The sequence below is a fragment of the Nestor notabilis genome, unplaced genomic scaffold, assembly GCF_000696875.1.
Source record: "Nestor notabilis isolate BGI_N333 unplaced genomic scaffold, ASM69687v1 scaffold26430, whole genome shotgun sequence".
Classification (NCBI taxonomy): Eukaryota; Metazoa; Chordata; class Aves; order Psittaciformes; family Psittacidae; genus Nestor; species Nestor notabilis.
The window spans coordinates 19,723-26,735 of record NW_009912132.1 but is presented as its reverse complement, the minus strand read 5'-3'; positions in this window follow the sequence as shown (position 1 = coordinate 26,735).

The following is a 7,013-nucleotide window of genomic DNA, read 5'->3' as shown; positions in this document are numbered from 1 at the left end:
GTCTTGGTTATCCCAGGGAACACAATCAGCCTCCCAAACAGACGTGGCCATTTGTCAAAGCCAAGGGAGGGAGAGTTCAGGAATACGTCAGTTTTATGCTGACTGCCTGTAGGAGAAAAGAAATGAAAGAACTGATGTCAATGTCTTCCAGGGTGAGGTTTTAAAAAGGTCTGATTTTCTGTTTCCAAAATCACGTTTAAGCCATCAGCATCAGAATTAAACCACATTTAACCAATCAGTATCTGTTAAAGCACCTCCTGCCTACCCGCAGACTGTTGGCAAGCTGCAAGAAGGGGTCTGCCCCATGCAGGGGGACAAGCTGGGAACCAAGGGGGACCCCGATGCAGCTGTGTCCTACACTAACAGCATGTGGTGCAGAGCAGGGTGCTGGCAACAGGGTCCACCAGCAGCCTCAGACAAGGCAAAGGGATGGACCACACCAGAACCCAGCCAGGGGTCCAGCCTGGTCTCTGTCTGAGCACATCCATGGTGCAAGTCTTGGTGACATCTACCTTGTGCCCAACTCTTCCACTGCTCTGGCAGATGCAAGGGCACGACACAGACTTTCTCTGCACTGAGTCTCATTACCTTGCTCATGGATGAAAGCTTCTGGAAGGCCACTTCTTGCATCCATCCAGCTGCCATTTATCTGCATCCCTCCCACAGAGCCAGCGGAGTTTATTGTTTTTAACCTACTGTTGGATAATAAGACAGATGTCCACACTGGGTCTTATTTTGAATAGATCTAAACTAGAAACAAATGTATAAGATGGGATGAATGGATGTGGAGCATGAATGTTCCAGCATGTCTGCCTAAAGCAAGAAAGAGCAGCTAGCTCCCATCTGATTTTTTTGAGAGAGATGCTTTTTAGCTGGGAAATGGAATTATCCCAGCAAAGGAGGGGGTCCTTGAAGTAGGACATGATTCCTACAGAGAAGAGTGAGAAAACATAGCTGAGAACACACGAAAGACAAGAAAAGAGGTGTTTGCCTATTGCCTCTACCTCCCAGCTCGGTCCCCCGGGGTGGGCTGAAGCATTCAGATGGGGAATGGGAGAACAGGACATCCCCTCAGTGAAAGCTGAGTTAATTTTGGAGGAACGACATGCTCTTGGATGCCTTTGAAAGGCCAAAGCAGCGTTCCTGAGACCAGAACCTTCATCAGAGACCAGAACCACCGAGGGAAAGAAGAGGAAGAAAACAAACCAGGGGGGCGAAGTGTAGCAGCAGAGGAAGGTAGGGCGAAGATGAAAGGAGAAGGGCAGGTTCAGAGAGCCACTGAGCTGCCTCTGGAGCCAAGGAGCTCTCCTGTAGGGTTCTGTTGGGTCTCCCTCCACCATCCCAGCACACGTGTGCATCTGTTTGCACAGCTGGCTGTCGCTGACCCCGGCTGCTCGGAGCGGTTGGTGGGCTAAGCGGTGCTGGTTCCTTACTGCCTGGGATGCTCCTGGGGGCTCACCAGGGCAGCCCCAAGCCTGTGTGTGGTCAGGGCGCTGCCTTCCCTCCCAGAGCAAGAGATTACAGAGAGTACAGCTGAGGAACTCGAAATGCACCAGAAGGAAGCAAAATGGGAAGTGGGGAATGCAGCGCTGCAAGCGCCTGGGGCACCAGCACCAATCAATACAGTCTGGTTTATATCTGCATTTAATGCCTGTCCCAGCAGTCTATACCTTCTACAGCTGAAAAAGGCAACCAGATCACCCCAGCCTACCAAAAGCAGGACAGAAGCAAGTCATCATGGCACAGGAATGAAGGGTTTGTTACCCCATCCATCATCTCCTCATCAGGGACTATAGTGACAGGACAAGGGGTGACGGGTTCAAACTGAAACAGGGGAAGTTCAGGTTGGAGATAAGGCAGAAGCTCTTCCCTGTGAGGGTGCTGAGGTGCTGGCACATGAGGAAAGGTTTGCATGGATGTCTGCACTCACCCTGACTTCGGTGAAAGTCTGCCAGGAGATAACTTGGGTCAGAAGCTGATAGGCACAGAGCAGGGAGGACATCACTGCTGGCCCTTGTATGGACAAAACAGAGTGCAGCAGAGAGACAGAAAGGGAAGCTCCGAGTCCCAGCTAAGCAAACCTGAGGCTGCAGCTGGCTAGAAACCCCACTCGGAGAGAAAGGACCTGCACAAAGGAAGAAGGGGGGGAAAGAGATTTCTGCAGGCAAATGCAATACTCATTTCAAGTCAACTACAACCCAATTCCTCCAGTGCTCTACCAAGCAATGGGAAAATCCACAGCTGAGAAGGGTGAGAGCAAATCGTACATGTTGCCAACCACAACTATTCTCCCAGTTACATGGAGACACAGGCAGATTGGAGATACACACGGTTGGTTGCTTATAGCTAGTGCTTCAGCAGCCTTGAAACTGTTGGTGTCTCCAAGGAAATGCTTTGCAGAACCCAAATCTGATGTTCAACACCCAGACTCTTACAAAATGTGATAGAGTGAATGAGTACAATGAGCCCTGCCATGGAGGAACATAAGCAACAAGGTGCCTACACCAGAAAGAATTAGCTAAAGGAAAAGCTTGATTGCTCTGCCTTGTTGCCTCTGTCAAGGTGGGGTGTGCACACAAAGTGAACCTTTAGTCTCATCCTCATGGCACATCTTCTAGAAAACCACAGTTTGCAAGGCAAAAAACCTCAGTTTAACGTAACATACATAACAGAACAGAACATAACAGTCTCCCAGACCTGCTCTAAACTTCAACCAACCAACTCATAGAGTGGTCAGGGTTGGAAAGGACCTTAAGATCATCTAGTTCAAAACTAGATAATCTTAATCTTCACTAGCTCCTAAATAACTTTAGTTAGGACATAAAAAACCCTTTCTTCTTGTAAGATGGCATTACTGCGCCTCCTCCCCTTCAGCCTCAAGGGGACAGCCTTCGCAGAGGCTGTGCAACACTCCCAACATACACTCCTCTCCCCAATCACCAGAACTCACCATCTTCCCTTCTAAACCTTGAGCCACTTCTCTGAACGGAAAAATAAGGCACTTGCCAAGTGAAAAAAGTGCCACATGAGGAAAGTGATGTGTTATTCCCAACAGAGGAGTACTTCGGAGCAGGGGGAAGCAAGGGATGCTATTAGAGAAGGTAGCTGACGGGGACGCATACAAAAACTTCCCAAAGAATCTGCCTTTGTGGCTTTTCCCACAGGATTATGCAACACAGCACAATAAAAACAAGGAAATATCACAACTTGCCTTCAGGCACCCCCCACCCTGCACCTTTCCTGATGATATGTTAAGGCACCACTGAGCTTTCCAATAGCAAACCAAAGGAAACCTTCATTTTGGACGCCTGGGGTCCAACACAAGGCATGTTGAAAGCAAAAGGAAAGCTCTTGCAGCCATATAAAGGCATCACTGGGAGGCTGCATTAAGAACTTGAATTTGCTATTCCTGTCTGCCCTGTTGAAAGGTCTCTTTGCCCTCTGTAGCCCAAGGTATTTCTAGCATTGGGTGAAAATCAGATGAATTCCAGTTGTTTCCCATTTGTGTTTAAACAAACTTTGGGCTCTTAAAGAAGAGGAAAACATGAGGAGAAGGCAGAGAGGAAACCAGATAAGCTGAATAACAGAACAACCAAGGCTCCAGCCACATTGCCTCAAGAAATGCCAGTGGATAGCACATTCTTTGTGTTGACCACTAGAAGCTCTAGTACCCATGTAGTAGCAGAGAACAAATGGAGAGAATTTATAGTGTCTAACAGTGAACTTGAAACTGAGCTTCAACATGGTTTCAACCACATGCAATTAGCTCAATTAAAGGATTTTTGCCTTTTCAGGGCCTGGTTAAGTCCTGCCTACATTTTAATGGAAAGGATAAACTTGTGTTGCCAGCAGATGTTGCCACTTGTGCAGCAGGGTGTAGTTTGGGGCCACGTATGCTTGGAGAAGTTGCGTGCTCAGGCTATTAGCAAAGGCAGGGAAAAGGTTCGCTCTAAAGATGAAATGCATTAAAGAAGCTCACATGCTTTCTGCTCAGGCTGTGCCAGGCAGCAGTAAATGTGACCAGTTGAAGCTGCATCCAAGAAAGAAAAAGCAGGGATTGGGGACACACACACAGCTGCTGGAATCCAGGATTCTTTAAAAAGAAAACAAAACCTGGAAACATTTGCCAAGTGAAACCAGACTTTGGTGATTAGTTTGTAATTATGCATGGTTGAAGGGACAGAAAAACCTCCACTATTTAAATGTGCTTACTCAGTTGTTTGTTGCTAATGGTGATGGCTAATGGGAAAGAAAAGGAAGCAATGTGTAGAACTGACATCCAGTGCCTTCCCCCTGCATTAGTTCCCAAGTCGACCACGGTCTTACCGCTATGGGCCTTGTGTGGAGCTGGAGGATTATGAAATCCATTGCCCTGTAAGCCATACTCCATCCCTGCTGTTGGCATGGAGAGCAAAGAAGAAAGCACATTTCTTTCTCATTTTCTGTAATACCTACATGGAAGAACGATTCTGGGATGCTCTGAAATGGCTCTGTACAACTTTGAAGTTCTGCCTTCAATCTGAAAGAGATCTCAGGAAGCCCAAGTATGTTTGTGAGCAACAGAACTTGTGCCTTGACAAGTCCAAAGCAGGATGCAAGGACTCAAGCCTCCCCTAATGCTCCCCCCCGCAGCCTTGTCAGTGAATATCCAAGGAAAACTATTCTGCAGACTCCCCAGCTGGGAGAAGGTCTCACATTGCTCTGCACATCTCCTCTGGTCACCAAGGACAATTGCATGGATAAAAAGGAAAAGGCTGTGAGCTTTTCCTTATTGGCAAGGAGAAAATCAACACTTTCTATTGGTAAGACCTTACATTCTCTGCTCAAGCAGCAGAGACAAGCCAACAGCACTCCACACATCAAACATCTTCAACCACAAAATGTACCAGCTTAGACAATAGTGATGGTTTAGGAGGTGACAGGTTTTCCAATATCTATCAGTGATTCAGGGACATACATACCCTGCCACCTAAGACATTGAAGTACTGCTGAAAATGCCTATCCAAGCAGGAATACACAAGTCAAACCTGTGGCCTGTCAAATAGTGGCCTTGGACAGGTTTGGGGTTCCTGGAGAAAATGGGTGTTGGGAGAAATGCTGCAGGAGCCCTTCAAGACTTACTGGGACAGCAGATGCTGACTGCAGGAGCAGCAGTGGCTTCGCTTGTCCCTATCCAGGGGACAGGGCTTCCTGCTGGGGTGGTCGTTGCACCAGGAATGCTCCATCGTTCCAGAGGGCTCCAGAGCCATCCTGGCTGGTCAGAAAGATCCCATTCAGCTATATTTGCCAAAGGGGCATTTTGACAGCATTGGCATTCGCTGGATTTATAGTGAAGCTTTATCTGTTGCCTGCAATTCCAATTTGTGCTTCATAGGCCATAAAACTCCAAGTTTTCCAGGCAGGGGGAAAAAAAAGAAGTGACGATTGACTGTTACTGCTGCTTCTTTTTTTTTTTTCCACTAGAGCTGTTCCTTATGCAGTTGTAACCAAATAGTAACCAAACAGACTGTCTAATGGCCAGTGCTGTTTATTCCAAACCAGGATGGATTTCCCATTTCTAATTCAAAAACCATAGGGTGTAACTCTCCTCACTTGGCATGAAGCGTGGCCGAGCTTCTAGGACACTGTTCCTGCCTGAAGAAGGATCCATGAGAAATAAACTGGTGAATGATGTGTTTTTCAAAGGCATCTCCAGGCTAAGCTGCAAACCAGCCATTTGTTTCCCAAAGTGAGTATTTATTAGACTCTGTGTGGTTAAATCCTTTTTACTCCCACTTAAAAATCCATTTTTCTTACCACATGCAGGGATGGGCTTCCATTTATACTCGAAATTGGGTTTTGAAACGAGCTTTATCACTACCAAACCCAAAAGAAACCACAGAATTACAGAGAACTGTTGGCCTGGCTCATTTCGTGTGAGACATAGGACAAAATCAGAACAAACTCACTATCAATCACACTGAAATCTGGCTGCCCACATTGAGTGCTGTCTCTGCTTTCCTCTAGGGGAGTGTTATCAGACCACCCAACCCACCACATGCCAAGGATGCTGAGTTTCACCTCCTGAGATGCTGCAGTTTGGGGGCTGAGGAACAAAGTTCCTCTCCCTTCTTACGGAGGAGAAAATACAGCAAAGCATCTTAAAGCTTACAAAGTAGTTGCAAAGCTTCAGGAACCAAAAGGAAAGGGGAAAGCGGGGGGTAGAGGGAGAGACACACAACAGGAAAGACAGGGTTTGTAAGGTGTGGGTTCTTCCACATTCCCATGATTTCTGAAAGCCTGGGAAACGTTGCCATGCTTACCTTGCAGAGTAATGTCATTGTGGGAGAAAGCATCCAGGCTCTGGAGTATTATTCAGTGCAGGTGAGGTCTGGGGTTGGGTTTTGCATTTCAAGAAAGGGGTGGAACAATGCAAAGGTGCAAACAAAGGCTCAGGAGAAAGCCACCGTTTCACACAGTGGTACCTGCAAGCCAGGTCTGGATCCCCCCCCAGCTACGGGAAAGACCCTGTGGAAAGGACGAGCTCAGTAGGTGTAAGATGAGGTAAGGGATTTAGGGAAGCTTTACCCTAAGGAACACCAAGAATTGGAACAAAAGGCATGAGAAGAGGATGGGTTTACTGGGGAGGAGGTTCAACGCACATCCCTGGGAATAGGTTAGATGAGGAATGCAGCAAGTGTGCAGGCTGGGGTGGGATGGACTGGGCGGGAGCACAGGCTCCAGCCCAGGCATGGCTCAGGGGAGCACAAAGCATTTTGGCAAGCGGCCCCTCCTCAGGAGCCAAAGGGCAGAGCAGGGAAGCTTCCTTGCAGCCCAATTACCTCGGCAGCGATCTAAAAGATATTCCCATTGCCTGCGAAGCCGTGTGCCAAGTCTGGTATTTGTTTGTGTCTGTGTTTATTTCTCAGAGAGTTTCTTTCTCTGCACCCCAGGGAACTGGCTGGATGCAAGCTCTGGCCTTCTCATGGAATAAGAATTAACTCCTGGATCTTTGCAGCACCAGGGGGGGACCC